Source organism: Ixodes scapularis, unplaced genomic scaffold (genome assembly GCF_016920785.2).
Source record: "Ixodes scapularis isolate PalLabHiFi unplaced genomic scaffold, ASM1692078v2 PGA_scaffold1__304_contigs__length_218370807, whole genome shotgun sequence".
Lineage (NCBI taxonomy): Eukaryota > Metazoa > Arthropoda > Arachnida > Ixodida > Ixodidae > Ixodes > Ixodes scapularis.
Window position 1 is genome coordinate 141,520,381 of NW_024609846.1, and position 16,367 is coordinate 141,536,747.

Below are 16,367 nucleotides of genomic sequence, written 5' to 3' on the forward strand. Positions count from 1 at the left end.
CTACCGGTTACCAAGTTGTGTTAAGACGGGGTATACTGCAGACGACGTAATTTTCGCGAATCGGGCCAACGCTGAAAATTTGAAATTATTCGGGGGTTCTAATTTTTGCGAATCGAGTGTAGCTTCCGTAGCGTTCACGTATTGCCCGAATTGTTCGCGGGACGTATTTTTCGCGAAAATTAAGTCCGTGCGAAAATTTAGTCGTTTACAGTAATCCTCATCCTTTTCTCCAAAGAAACTGAAATGGTTAGCTGCAGCTAATGAAGGAAAGGAAATAAAAATTACTGGATGCCCATCTGCGCAAGCACCGCCCTTCGCTTCTGCTCGCCACGCTTTCGCAAGCCAGCTTCATTGGGAAAATCTTCATGTTCGTCTGGCACTCTGCGGACTGGTGGTGCGCTGTCGTCTTCGTCCTCCTCCACAGTGTCGTCGCCACCATCAACACAAAGATTGTGGAGAACACAACATGCAATAATAGAGAGTTTTTGTAGATCGTTCCGATACCTCCGATAGCCCCGACAACGATACTATGCATGCGCAAGGGAGGCGGTGGCGAAGTATCAGGATACCGTTATCGGAGTCATGGGAACGATCTACTAAAACTCTCTAATAAACTTCGTTGAGAAGTCAACACCCCAGAAATCTAGCTGCTTCAAATGCCTAAAGTGATTCTTCAAGTCAGCGAATGCATTTTCAATCAGAACTCGGGTTCCTGAAAACTTTGCATTGAAAATACGTTCCTTCCTGGTTGGCTTCCCGTAGTTTCTGTATACGGCGTCAGCAAATACTCCCTGACGGGATATGCAGCATCGCCAAGTATGTGGTACTTGTCGACACTGCATATCTGAGGGAGCTTTGCACCGATGCTTGACGTGCGGAACACCCTCCCATCGTGTACTTTGCTAGGGTGGCCGGTGGACACGTCTACAAATCTCTTACGACGGTCGCAAACCGCCTGCAGTGTAAAAGATGAGAAGTGGTGCCGGTTGACGTAGGTGGACCGGATCTTCTTAGCAGGGGCGTGAGTGGGGATATAGGAACCGTCGATGCACCCTACGGTGCCTGGAACTCCAGCCTCCAGAGACCTGCACTAAATGACAATTTTACTATGATTCATTCAGTGAAACTTTGTCAAATCAAAATTGTTAGCAACACAGGTGCACTTCTGCCAGTTTTTCGCACAGTGGAACATAACAGAAATGTGGCATTGTTATCAGCCAGTAGCCTCAAAAATTACAAAGCAAGGTTTTTAAGCTTTGCATAACCATAATAACAGCTTTAACACATGTTTTGTCTGTCATACAGGCACCACCATCGGCACATGCCAACAGGAAAACTAATAATACCGAATGCCAAACCAGAAACTATTTCAGTAGGTTGACATACACTTTGGAAAGGCCATGGTTGGCAATAAAAGCCAATCTAGTCAAAGACCTGAGTAACAAAACGTCTGGGCCCTGGCGGCGGCAAATATAACAGTGTACACCATTAGCAAAGTTACTGATTCCCGATATCTACACTTTGAACACATAACTAATAATACTTTTTTTTTATAATTTATTTCAAACAAAAAAGCCTTCATCAGGACATTTAAGGCCCATACACACATTTGCATTTGAGTGCGTTGCTGCGTCCTTGAGGCCAAGGGCGCTCGCTTGCGATGCAACGAGCGTCTTCCCACAACTCTCAGTAGCGCAACGCAAGCGAGTGGAGACTCGCTCAACTCTTTGGAGTGTTGAGAAAGGACAGTAGGGTCACGTGTTCGCTTGCACCACTCGATGAGGCGTATCCGATGGACCGATTCTCCGCTCGCAGAACTAGCTTTTTTGTTTTGGGGAGAGGTAACGACGCGTTTCCAAGGCTGCGATGGTTCAAGTTTGATAAAATGTCGGAAGCCAGCGGGATTGCCTCAAGATCGAACACTTCGACACTGTCGCTGGACGCGCCATGTTGCCGCGGATTTCGCTTACTATTGGTGAGTCGCTATCGACGATAGCGCGCTCTTATTGGCTCTTGACTGCATGTTAACGCAACTGTGCGTACAAGCTTTGCGCAAGCGCTCTTCGCAACGTAAAGCATCCGGTTGCCGCTACGCAACGCGCTCAAATGTAGATGTGCGGAAGGACCTTAACACTGTATACGGCACCGTCCAAGTTTTAGAAACAAGATCAGGCGCAAATTGTCTCACAGACCTAATCTGACGCATAAAAAACACGATCTAATTAGAATAGCTAGTTGTCGTACGCGCAGCCATTCCTCATCTTTAGGCACTAGAACAGCAAAACATTTTCACGTCAGAACTGACGCATGGCCGTTGTGCACCGCAGTACAAATCTCGAAAGAAACTCGGTATAGGGGCTCGTCTAGGCAGTGAAACGCGGCACAGGAGATTGTTTTGTTGCCCTGACACGACAAACACTTGTTACGGCCTAGAGGTCTGCATGTGTCAATTTTAAACCACCCGATCCAGCCCGACCCACTGTCACTTTGGCTCCCACCCCCGCCTGCGGCTTGCTGCCAATTTCCGACAGTCAGTCCAGCACGGCCGCATACCACTAATTTTTACAGTCCCCGTTTTGTCATGGTTGGCTTGTGCGCGCTTTGAAAGAAAATGGGCCTCAAGACAATAATGTGGAGGAAAGCAGTCTCTTTCCTCGTATTGTGGATGCGGTCGTACTGGTATGTACAGGTGGCGTTCCAATACAAGAGTGTGCCTTTGTGCATCCGCATATATTCACGAGAGAGAAGCTTTGGCTACACAATGCGGCACCGGAGGCAACGAATATGACCACCACGCCGCTCAACAACACACACGCTTTTGAAAAGTCTCCTGCCCCTAAACGTAGCATCCTAAAAAAAAAAAAAAAAAAAAAAAAAAAAACCAAGAACTAGCACAACACATTTGTTTTGTTACTGTAGTCTTGGAACAGCTTTTTGAGATGTTCATACAATACCAGGGCTGCCTTGTAGCCATGAATGCAAAACCCAGCCCGGCCTGCACCTTTCATAATTGTGGTTCTGAACTCCAAGCCCGATCTGATAGCTGAGCCGTGAGCTGGCCCGTACCCAGTCAAACTTTTCCGACTGGCCCTTCGGTGCCACTGCCCCATACGGACCCGAAAACTGCTGCGCCATCTAACGGTGTGCGGAGGGCATGCGCTCACACCTTTACCACGCTCACTCTTTTGCGAATCGGCGCTGTGCCAGACACCTTCTGTACTCTTCCACCGTGTTCAAATCTATGCATTAGAAGTAAAATGGCAAAACGTGAAACCACCCATAGGGGAGACCGTCCACGTCTGTGCCCTGACAATTTATCTTGTACAAGACACCACTAGGAAGTCTGGGAATCCCTGAGTGGTGCGGTGGTTTAAAAATAGCTGTAATGTTCAATGAAAGCCAAGCCTCGCCAATAGTCTTGGAAACACTTTTTATAAATGGAATTGCTACAGACTTGATGCAAAACTGGTTTTCTTATCACGTGCACCTCAATGCATTTGAGATCATGTGTTCAATGAACCAGCATGGACGTTTTAAAACACGACGCAAAATAAAAACCAAACTCGTCTACCATGCACTGCTCGACAATAGGCAAAAGCTTCGACTTTGCAGACCCGACTAGCTTAATGCGGAAAAGTGAAGCTCTTATAAGTGTGTGTAATCGTGGTGCATGCAGACCGACGCCATGGCTTGTGATGTCAACCGCAGCTCAGCTCCTCGGTGTATGTGAACTTGCGCAAATAACCTACCTGGTTGTGATTCGAGTTCACTCATATGCTCCTTGGGATACACAACTGACGTCTCCTATATGGTAAAGCATGTAAATAAATGACTGTTGTGAAGTCAAAAGTGCAGGCGGCAAGGCTTGCCCCACCGAGATCGCAAGTGATGGTCTGTATGTCCCGCCATTCTCAGGGGGCTGAATTGCATGAAATGATGGAAGACCTTTTCCTCTAAATTTATTATATAAACCACGTGACAATAAACCAACGCAAGGAGTGTGAGTTACGTAGGCTGTTTAAAGTAAGACAGTTTGTATCCTCGAAAAGTGAACAACTACAAGTAGCACAAAAAAAGTTACAACTCTACCCTTCTGGAAGCCTTCTGCCATTTGTTGAAGGTCACTGGGGAACTTCACTACTTGCGGACCAATGCTCAGGATGAAGTCTACTACCCGCCTCATCATTCGATGTAGGGAGCTCTCTGCGACGTTGAAGCGGCCAGCGACATCCCGAATGCAGGATCTGTTGGCTGCGTACCTGTATAGACAGAACAGAGTACACAGACATTTATTATGACTGCACAGCATGAGGCAGGCATTGCATGAATTTGACTGATGACAGACAAATTAGTCTGAAATATTCACAGCCTAGCCATGCGCAAAGTGCGTTCCGCCGAAAACTAGCCGTTCGGCAAAACCGCTTGTTCTCATAACTTTGGAGCAAATTCGCGCATGTGACCCTTTCCCTGCTAATGCAGAGTTAACAGCAAAAGGAAAAGCAATGCTATAATGTGGCTCTGCAAGCAGGGCCTATACAAGTTTTGCAAGGACAGACTCAGGGCGCTGCCATCTTGCTTACCTGAGGTATGTTTGGGCACGACCGTAATCAGCAAGGCGTCGTAATCTGATTATGGCTATGGGAACCTCAATTGAGCAAGATGTTGATGCCGCGAGGACATACTTGCAAACATGTGTTTCTAACGTGCCCGTGTGCAAAGCTCTCTCTCTCTTCCGGCCAGCACCGGAGGAAGGAGGGATGAGCTGTGCACCTGAGAGCAGCGAGAGACCGCACCAGATTGCCCAACTGCTGGGGAAAATACCCAATACAGCTTCGATGTCAAAAAATAAAAAAAGAAGATAAACTGAGACGAGCCATTCGTAAACAAGAAGGCGAAAAGAAAGTAGATGAGGGCAGCAGAGTCTAGTGGAATACGTTTCTCTCAAAAATGACCCTTTCAACTCGGCTGTGCCCCAAGGCAGGCTCACCGGAGGTTGGCTATGCTCCAGTGCCCGTAAACCTTTCGTCCAGCCTTCCCATTGGACAATATATATCCAAGGAACATCCGGTGGACATCCAGCAATGAACATTGGGACGTCCGTAGGTTATCCGCAGAAATCTCAGGGACGTACTGGGGACGTCCGTAGGATGGGCCTGTGCAAAGAAATTGTTCATCCAGGTGACATCCCACATACATCCAAATCGGACTTTCGGACGTCCCTCGGATGATCAGAAAGAGACATTCCCCGTTAAAATATCCACCGGATGTCCAAAGAATAACCTTTTATGGATAACGGACATCCACGGGACATCCTTTTTTTTATCCAAACTGGAGCTCACCTAGACCGTACCGGTCAGGATGCTCCCTTCAAAATGCCTTGCCCTATGCATGCCAGAACTTTCATTAGCCATATTTTCTCGTGTTTTCCCACATTTATTTCTTAAGGTCTGTTCATGCAGTTTTCTGCAGTTGATGCAGCAACTAGTTATAGTGGCTTTAAAAGGGCATTGAAAAGAAAACTAAGCTTTTTTTATGCAGCCTTATTACAATCTATAATATTAAAGACCTGAGACCCATTTGAGTTCTCCCGAAAAATGACTTAAATGTGTCTAAGGGCCAGTTTCGGGAAAACTCCAAATCAGTACCATGCAATTAATATTTCTTAATTTTTATTTTTGTTTTATTTTTTTTTTTGGGGGGGGGGAGAGATGGGTGGGAATGCATTATGTGGGATGCAAATCCCATAACTAAGCTGTTTTAAAAAAGGTTGTTTCTTTGCGGTGGCTTAAGAGAAACTAGCAAATGAGAAGGCCCAGGATACAACCGAGCTAAATTAACAAGCTGTGCAGGAAAAGCGAGCATAAAATTAACATGCTCACCATCTAAGCACATTTCACCATTTCGAGTCACAATATTTATAGACCTCTATTTGCAGGGTTTCCCTCTAAACCAAAATGACTGGTTGCCACGGGCATGACAGGATGTACTCTTTCCAGAAATAGATGTGGGTATAGTGAGAAAATATATGGTTCACGAAACCTCTGACATGCACAGGAAAGGGTAATTCCAAGAGGAGCACCTTGATTTAGCAGCATCTTGGTCATTTTGAACGCTCGGGTAAAGGAAAAATATCATGAATTTGTAATCAAGAGCTTTCCTGAGAGGATTCACATGCAAGTTTAACAAGTGGCACGAAAAGTGACACATAAATGTTAAGTACATACTATATGACACAGTTAGAAAGAACACATCACCACTTTTTTTGAGACGCAACGTTTTATCACTTATGCTGTGTCCCAGTTGAGCCCTTTCGACCACATAAATCGTTTTGATGACATGGCTTTGCTTGTCATTGTAAAAGAGGAAAAGTTGGCAAAGGCATGTTCATGCTAACTGTGCTGCACTCTCTAGACGATGCATAACAGCATGGTCACTTCCTTTAACTCTAAAAAGATTTAATAAAATTAAAAAAAAATAACGAGGAACACTATACTGTACAAACTTTGTACCTCTAAAGAACCATATGCTAAAAGTTAGGAGGAACATTTATTCACAAAAATTAAAAGCAACACTTTTTAAGTGCAACTACACACCTAAACAGCTTTATATAAACAAAGTAGGAACAGGCAGTTCATCACAATGGTCATACTGCAACAATGTTACCAGGGGTAAACATGCAGTCCTTGCGAGGTAGTCATGATTCATGTGAAGGAAAATGGGATCGTCGGTCATTCCGTCCTGGCACGTAATGCAGTAGCGGCTTACTCTTGTTATCGGATGCTCTTCTGCGCCTGGTTCGCAAAGCCTTTGAGAATTAAGAATGTGCATAAATGGCCGCTTCTGTCCGGTGCTGCCAGTACAAAGCAGTTGACAATCGCCTGCACATGGATCGCAACCATACGCCATACTCTATGCAGCTTCTTTGGTAACATATTTTCCAGAAATAAACAATGCTATAGTTTGTTAAGACAAAATGCCAAGCAAGCCCCTTCAAAATTATTCACTCCAACTGAACTTATTCATGTTCAAAATATCACAGTATGAATAAACATGTCCTACAAGCGTTACAACCTTGACATGCATTATGCCAAAGGTACAGAAGAACACATTTCTTCACAAAAATTCAAACCAAAATCTTTTTAAATGTAACACATGTCATCAAAGACCACTTCGAGAACAACACCTTAGTCTGAACGCACAGTGGATCGCAATTAATGGTTTTACTTCAACATTACCAAGAGTAGCTAACCCCTGCAAGGTACACCATGCTATATGCAGCCTCTTTGGTGACATCTTATCAAAAATAAGCGACACTATAGCATGTTAACGAAAAATTCCAAGCAAACCCCTTCAAAAGCATTCACTTTGTCTAAACTTAGACATGTTCAAAATATCACAGTATGAATAAACACTGCCATACAAGCATTACGACCTTGACGAATGTTATGCTTAGCGTAAGAAAGAACGCATTTCTTCACAAAAATTCAAACCTAAAATTTTTAAATTTTCTATTAAAATCTATTTCACCTGTCATCAAAGACAACTTCGAAAACAACTCCTCAGCTGGAATGCACAGTGGATCACAGTGATTTTACTGCAACATTACCAAGGGTAGCTAACCACGGCAAGGTGCACCACACTATATGCAACTTCCTTAAAAAACCTTTTTTTTGTGAAAAAAAAAGCACAGCAAAAACTTGTATGCTAAAAAGTTTAAAAAAGTCACTCCGCCTGAAATTAGACGTTCAAAAAAAAAAAAAAGATTGCAGTGCAAATCCACAAGAGCACATAAACGATGTTCAGAGGCAGTGAAAGGAGAGTATGAAAGAGAAAACAAATGCACATACAAGAGGCCTGGCATAATGAGCTTAAAAAAGAAACGGCTGGGGTCTGATATATATAAAGTTTGCAAGAAAAACCTGAGACGCACACAAAGGAAAACTCTTTTGACCTCCTACTCCCCGCTGGCACTCTGCCCCTTGCTGATGACAGTGTTCCAGCGTCGGAAGTGCTGCAAGGCCTCTCAATCCGACTCTAGAAATTCAAAGATAAAGGGGAGTACATTTTATCTTCTAGACAAAAAAAGTATTGCCCAAATATAGTGCAAAAATTTAACCAGAAAGGAGTGCACAAAAAGAATAAAAATATGGTACGCATTATACGCCTTCACAAAAAGAAAAGTAAGAAGTGGCAGGTCAATAAACAAGAAACTGTGGCTGCGTTACATTATTCAACTGGAAGCCGAAAAATAAATGCTAAGAAGGACATTGTCGGCTTGTAGCGGTTAAGTAAGAGAACAATAAAAAAGTATTGTTAAGCTAAACAGCACATGGACGGGGTACCGGGCACCATAGTTAGCGCCTGTTTGTCTCCTTTCCTCCGTCCCGTCTGTTAGCTGGGGTACACTAACAAATGAGATTCTGCAAAGCAATCCAAATTTGGGGTTTTATGGCCCAAATTCGAGCAATGCCATAGTGGCAGTCTCCTGATTTGTTTAACCACCAGGGGTTTTGCCCCAAAGAAACGCAGCCTCTGACGGGGAAATGAGTGGCTCAGGCTGGGATGGGACGCATTAGCACTGTTCCACAGAGGGGGTTGAAAAACCTTCAACTGCGTTAAAGCAACATGGTTGTAGTAATCAATGGGATGATAAATTACCATAAAATTCCGAGCAAGCGCCCACTCAAGATAAGGAGATAATTGCAAAAATTGGGGAATGGGCGCTCGTTAGGTATCAATTTTTCCTATCTGTTGTGGAAATCACTAGGTTTCTCTGCCCTATCTAGGACCTAGCCACGTGCAGGCCATGGGGGGTCATCGCCATCATAGCGACGGCTTCCTGGATGCGAGGATTCGAGGCCGTATTCCCCGAAGGGGACGGCTCTCCCATCGCCCTCGTGGGGTGAAAGTGCCGCCGGCGCACCCTTGGAAGTGATTGTGGACGCGTCCCGTTTCCGGGCTAAACTTCTACCAGCCTCCCCGAGGCGCGTCCATTTCCCGGAAGGCTATATAAGCCGGCCCCAACCCTGGGCCGGGGGCGAAGGGAGGAAGTGGCCGAGTGGGCTAACGCGTCTCAGCTCGGAGCGTGGAGCGAAAGCTTGCGCTGGGAACCTCCTGGGTTCGATCCCCGCCGCCCCCGCCCGTTTCGATCTGGATGAGTTTCGTACCGGCACGCGTTCGTGTGATCACTACTGCGTGATGCACGTTAAAAATCCCAGGTTAGCGGTTGTACCGCACTGGCTAAATTTCTCATCTACAGCTAAGAGACCGATTACCCGTTGAGGCGCATCTCCATCAAGGCTGTATAAACATAAAGAGCAAGCCAATTTTTTTTTTTTTTGTGCCGGGGGTTCTAGTCGGCGGAAGCTCTTGCTCTATTGAGCTCGGTTTTTCTTTGTGGGCTTCCAACTTCCCGTGAATCTGTGTATTGCGGCAGCGCGGGAAACCGACCATGATTCTGGCAATTGAGCCAGCGCCCAGACGTTCACTGTCCTAGAGCAAAGCGTGTTGGCATATGAGTCAATAAACACGTCAAAAATGGACTTACTGTGTTGGTGCAGTCTCTCGTCCACCGGAGCCAAGAGGCAGTCAATGGACGGACCCGACCGTAGCCGCGCAAAGAGCGGACTGTGGCGTGGGTAGTTACCTCGATGAGGACTTTTCGCTAAAATAGCTAACCCACAGTGTGTACTGTGCATTCTTTTTCAGATGTTGCAAAATTTTGGGGTGGGTGCTTAGTATTGAGTGGGCAGATGCTCGGTATTTTACGGTATCATATTTGTTTTGCACTGGCCTCATAAAAACAACATTTTCAAAGCCCTATGGCTACACATGCATGAAAAGCGTACCTTCATTTTGGTCCTCTTCAGGTGCTTTGCACCTTTGGCCCTTGGCCCTTTGAGGAGCGTGCCGAAGCCAAGACTTGATTGTGTCCTCGATGGCATCTTTACCTCCTGGACTTCTTTGCAGCATCTGAAACCAGATTAGTGCATATGACTAACAACACGATACCCAAAAATGCTTGAAAAAAGAAAGGGGATCGGTGGTCGATCATGTTAGTGCAAGGCAGCTCAGAGCACATGGAGCAAACATTTGCTCGGCAGAACCCACGGATCCTGAGTCGAGTCCTTAGCCGTCCCCATTCATAATCGGGTAAGAATCATACCAACATGCGCTTGTGCAATAACTACTGCCTTGTGCACTTAAAAAAAAAAAAAACCTAGCAGTCATACTACGGTGCCTGGAACGCATCTTCAGCTGGTGTGCTTATTGAGTCTTTATTTTTGGCTTTTCGTCTTCCGACTCGTGGCATCATACACCTTCATGTTGTTCCCTGTTGCGACCCTGGGGGTGGCACAGCAGGAGCTGCGGCAAACGCCTGTTGCAGTTCGCTCAGCAGACAGTCAGCTGACAAAGACTATCCAGACACGGTTCGAAACGTCGCAACAGCAAAAAACCTTACATCCATTGGTGTTCTGGTATTTCCACCACCAACTTCCAGATTGGTGACGATTGAGAGCATGAAGTGCTTGCTTTGCGGTTGTCACATCTTACCACTCACCAGTCAGAAGCGCGTCTCGGGCACCATAGTCATACCGCACCGGCTACATTGCTCATCCACAGCACAAGCCAGCGTTGCCATACACTGCAAGACCGATTTTATGCTGTCTAGTGTCTAACTTGCTTCTGCTTGAAAAAAATGTGCATCTTACAAAGGAATGACAGGCCACACAAGTTATTCAAAATGGGCAAAGTATCTAAAGATTCAAGGTACAGAATTATGCAAAACATAAACCAGGTCCATTTTATGCTAACCTGGTAAAAAGACAAAATTACTCAAGTGAGGGAAGAGCAGTGAGAGGGATTTTTGTTGTTGCCTCAGTGTTTCCAGAGGGGTCCAACTCAAGAGAAAATGTCTTCCCAGGCACTGTGACTGGCTCGAGAGGCCCATATCAGAAATGGTGCCATATATACATAAAGTGTCCCACAACCTCAAGAAGGTAGCGAATAGGTACAATGTACCTTTTGTATTCTCTGCGCCACGCAAGCTTGCGGGCCTTTGCCCGAGGATATCCTCGGGAAGAGAAAAGACGAGTGGTTGCAACAAAAAGCACGCCCGACCGTTTGTGGATTGTGCCACAGCGGTGGTATACGAGATTCCGCTCTCGTGTGGCAAAGTATATATTGGTCAAACTGGTCGCTGCGTTAATGACCGCGCACGGGAACATGAATTATCGATCAGGAATAAAGGCAATGCACACTTGCCTACTCACTGTGCCGACTGTGGGTGTGATGCGCGATTTCAGGAGATTAGGATCTTGGGTAGAAGCAAAGACAGCACAGCCAGAGAATTGATGAAAGCTTTTTATATAAAGAAGAGCCATGGCTGTGTTAGCGATACCTCGGTTTCTTTGTTTGAAAGTGAAGTGCAGTTTTTATCCGGGTTGCTGGTTCGATAATGACTATCGTGGAATGTGTCTTGGTGGATGACTTTACTATCTATTTTTTTTTTCGTCTGTGTAGCGTGCTGCGCATGCTCTTTCTGGATGTTCGTGGTCGATTGCGCACGAATAAAGTAGTTGAAAGTTTGCGCTTGTCCGTGTCTACTCGCTTGTAATTGTCCCCTGTGTCGCGCAGAAACCTCTACACTATATATTTTGCCATTGGCCTAGTAAGTAGCATAAAAGGAGGTAAACATTCAGCATTGATTACTTCAATGTCTGAGATAAAAATAGCTAAAAAATGTTTTCACATTCACAGGAAAGCTGGTAAAGAATACAAACTTGGCTTCTTTCTTGCTGTCAAAATAAGTAAGCTACTATTTACATGGAAGATGGACAAATATTAAAAAAATTGATTTTAGAGCTTTTTAGAAGTGATGTCGTGCATATAAAAGTAAACCTTTAGTCTTTTTTTGACGTCGCAATAGTCATTTTCTCAAGTTTCTGGCTGACCAGTAATTGCAGTGGCAGTCTTTAAAACTGAAAAGTTGAGTTTTCCCTGTCTTCCGATCCACGAGAACTGTGCAGCGAGCTCATCAGTTAGCAGATACGTCAGCTTCCGCTTCGTGGCCTTGCTTGCATTCTTGCCTCCGAGTTGCTTGAGCTCATGAACCTGGATAAAAAGACAGCATGGGATATTTGGAGTGAATGTAACTTAATTCAGGAAAGCATGGCATAACCCAGGCATGCTTATGTGAAAAAAATATTTGTGGTAAAATGTCTCGAACGCAACTAGTGCAGTGTTGGCCACGCAAATACAGCACTACTGATGGAGCTCTTCACTGCACCGCATGTTCCCTGCTATTTGCATCTCCGGTTCGTTGCTCGCTTTCTCGCGGCAGAAATGGGAACTGCTCTAGCGAGGATCACCGGGCTTCTTTCTTCAGCAGCCACTGCAGAACTGCGCGTCATCGCTGATCATTTCGCTCTGGCATCTTTTGCTTTTAATTAAGCGCCCCGATTTTTACCTCACTTGACTGGGTGGTCAGCTGCTTAATAGAAACCGAACAACAGCTGCATACCCTTCAAAACATTTCTCTACGCACAATGTCTAATGAACTTTTCAGGGGATTATGTCATGTGGTTTTCAATATGATGCAAAAGACAACTGCGCAGTGTGCTCTTAAACTGAAATTAAGCCAAGTTACCCTTTAAGCAGCCGCACAGCTGTATAGCAGTATTAAAGTAAAATACTTACAAGACGTGGAGCCTTCTCTTCATCCAACTTTTTCTCGAAGGCCAGGAGGTCAGGTAGTGTGTTGAACGCTTGTTCGACGAGGGACGGGTGTGCAATAACTGCGTGGACTGAAAGGATTGTGCAGAGCTTGTTGAGCATCTTGCCATGCTGCTTAATATCTTGAAGAGAGCCGTCAGTAACCTTCTTTTAATCCCACTCTCATATAGCCCAATCCCGCAAGGAATCCTGGAATTCGCAGAGCGCGTTTGTGCCTTCTCCAGCACTATCCCCGTTGCCTTCGGAATCATCTAAACCTTGCGGGCCGCCTTCAGCTAACTCGGCAAACGAACGGCCTTGGTTGTAACCTGCCCCTTCACGCCTGGGGTATTGGCGGTAGAGATGATATGCGGGCGAGTCAGCACTCGAGGCACCATTGACGGGAACACTTCGCCCAATCGGGGATCCGCGGGCATGTTCAGCAGCGGCAGGCGTGCTACTTTGCTCGAGACGACGATCACTGGGGTTGCACTCGGCCTCCTGTATGTCCTTGCTCGCATGCTCAAGAAGCGGTAAAGTTCTTGTTTCTCGGGAGGCTTTCTCGCAAGCGTATGCCGGCCGTGATCCAGGCATGGTGGCGCAGTACTCACAGTCAACGCGGGCTACTACGCTACGACATGCCTCAGTACACAATGGCGGTATAGCCGAATTCGCACATAAATAGGATACATATCGGGCTAAATGAATACGATGAGGTACTCACGCCTTATCTCCGAGACGACGAAACCAGAAGTGGAAAACCCGCCAAAACGTTCGCGCGCGCACTAGCTGCAGAGGAGCCGAAAAAGCCAGGGTGTCGAACCGGAACCGAACCGAACCGAAAACCGGAACCGAACCGGTATTTTTTCCGGAACTGAACTCGAACCCGAACCGTTATAGTGTTATCGCGATGAACCCGAACCGGAACTGAACCGGGAAAAAAATAACGGTTACCGGCTCATGTCAAAGCGGTTCGGCCACGCGCTGTTGACAATGAATGTGCTATCAATGCCATTTGTTTTTTAACTGCCGTCAACTGACACACACCTCGCTTACATATTTTTCTTCTCCACTCAGTCTTAGGAATATAAACGCTGCATCCATGAATCTTGACAAACGCTGCATCCATGAATCTTGACATAGGAACCAGTATTGCGCTGGTCGCGGCTTGCACGGAAGAAAAAGAATTGAAAAGCTGTGCAAAAAAAAAAAAAAGCGCGTCACGGGATTTCATTTTCCTACAATCTCGTAAATCCTAAATGCTGCTGTGTGCTCATTTCATAACACGTTTCTAGAACGTGATGGTGCAATTTTTTTTTATTTTGATGTTATTTTGATGTTATTTTGATTTTGTTATTTTGATGTTGCAATTTGTCATTTATAATTTCCGAACCGGTTCGCGAACCGGTTCAGCGCCCCGAACCGGTTCGCGGATCGAATTAATCAAACCGGAACTGAACCGGAACAAAATAAATTTACCTGAACCTGAACCGTAACCGAACCCGTATTTTTTTCGGTTCGACACACTGGGAAAGACCAGGGGGGTAAAGGTGGGTGAGGAGGAGTGGTAAATCCCGTGCGCCGACACCCGGGGTCCCGAGTGAAAGATCGCAAAAGAGAGCGACAGAACACGGGAGAAAGAAAGCAACGTTGCCGGCTGAACGACGGCAGTCGCAATGGTAAACGCGAAGAGTGAAAACTCTCAGCAATATAAACAGTGATAATTTAACGTTGTGAACTAACTTCTGAGCTATTCTAACGCTTATAAAAAGCAATAAAGTCATTACGCTGCATTAACTTCCCTTCTGTCGAAATGTCGGAAATCTGGTGGTTGCGCAGTTTCGTATTCCTCAACCGCGCCCCACCTGCCCCACCGGCGAAGCCGGGTATAGGGTTTAGTTTAGCGTTAACACGAGGCCGTACATCTGCGCGCTATGCAAAAAGAAAGCTTCGAAAGGAACGCGAATATCTTTCCACCGGTAAGTTCGTGGATTGTTGAAGTTTACGAAACTGCACTGATGATGTAACCGTGTTTGGGACCCCGAGGGTCTGCCTGCATGCTCCGCCGCTTGCGGCAGCCAGAATGTATGGGAAAATGGCGGACCTTTTCCTCTAGAGTTAGTATGTATGATCTCTATGGGAAAAACAGGATTGATGACGATGGCGATCTAGCAGCCTCTCCAGCAAATAACTCCAAAAACAAAACAAAAACACACGGGATGAAAAAACGACGCATCACCATGCATTAAATTAAAAAGTGTCAAAATTTGGCCAATATTTTGTGTAACAAAATTGTCATCATAAAAGTACACAATAAAAGGACTAAAAGCACGAGCTGCCTTCGAAGCCGGAGCTAAAGTCATTGAATCTGACCGGGTCAAGAATCACTAAATATTCCCAAATTATGGTATTCAAAGGCTACCAATAAAACTGGACTCGTTACGCACGGTCGCATAATTTGACGGTTAACCGCGCGCCTATGGCCGAAACGCCTGCAACCATCCTGCAACAGAGTACCGGAACGATCGAAACCCAACTGCCAAGCTTCGTTTTTAGACCAACTGCCAAGCTTCGTTTCAGAACCGAGTCGCGGCGCAGAAGTCGCGCTTCATCCTCTGGCTTCATCAACCCCCGGTCACAGTCACAGTTTCGCGGCGCTGACATTAGCGTTGCCACCATCAGCGGCGCTGTTTATAGCGTCGCCGCCGGCAGCAGCGCTTGGGTGGTGGGGGGCTCTCATTAATACAAAAATACAAATATGGAACTTTGTTTGCTAACAGTAATTTCAACAAAACGTCTTCACCGCACCATAAAAATAAAATGCAATTTATTCTACAGGGTGAAACAAGGAGACGGAAGGCTCTTTAAATCGACCGGAAAATTCGGTTTCTCAGAGCCGAATTTCAGAGCCGCAGAGCCAATACACGGCTCTGCGGTTTCTTAACCTATCGCGCTACGACTTTGTGCAGCGTTGCCCACAGATGGTGCATTTTTTTTTTTGTAAAATTTGCAAAGAGCGAACTTACCTGAGGAAAAAGCAAAGAAAGAAAAAGGCTTAGCTCCTATGGAAACTCAGCGACGCCACCGGTCTTCAAACAACACGGTGCCGTTTCGCACGGGACACAAGAGATGGCGCAACGAACGCCGCCAACGAACGAGCATACGGCGCCGAGAGCCGGCGTGTTTAGCAGACAAGGAACTGCAGTTCCTCGTTACCGCGCCTGTTTTTGTTTCTGCGACTGTCGCCACCTGCGGAACGCGCGTCGCTTTTGAGTCGAAAAGATTGTCTGCTAAAGACGCTCATTCCCTATAATCTCGCCACAATCACAGACGACAGATGTCACATCTGGATAACGAACACTTCTGTAGAGACCGGGACCAGACAGAGTCAACCGGGCCGGATGGGCAAAGACCCACGGCAGTCTTTATTCACGGAATATATACAAACGTAACAGTGAGGCGGCGCCCTCTATGATAATATGTTAGAATAGTGTTAGTCGTGTTAAGAGGGACACCTGACGGTAACAAACAACACTACACCCCCCCTTTCCAGAAGGATGCCCTTCTCTTAGCTAAACCAACAACAATCACAAGTCCAGTCTCACAGGCGGAATAACCCGTCGCCTTGATCTTGTGTAGCGATGCTCCTGCTG

General features: G+C 45.9%; 1 pseudogene; it reads right to left on the reverse strand.

Moving 5' to 3' along the window:
• Positions 1–537: 537 nt before the first annotated feature.
• Positions 538–13,151, reverse strand: LOC115324782 (annotated as a pseudogene).
• Positions 13,152–16,367: the final 3,216 nt, after the last annotated feature.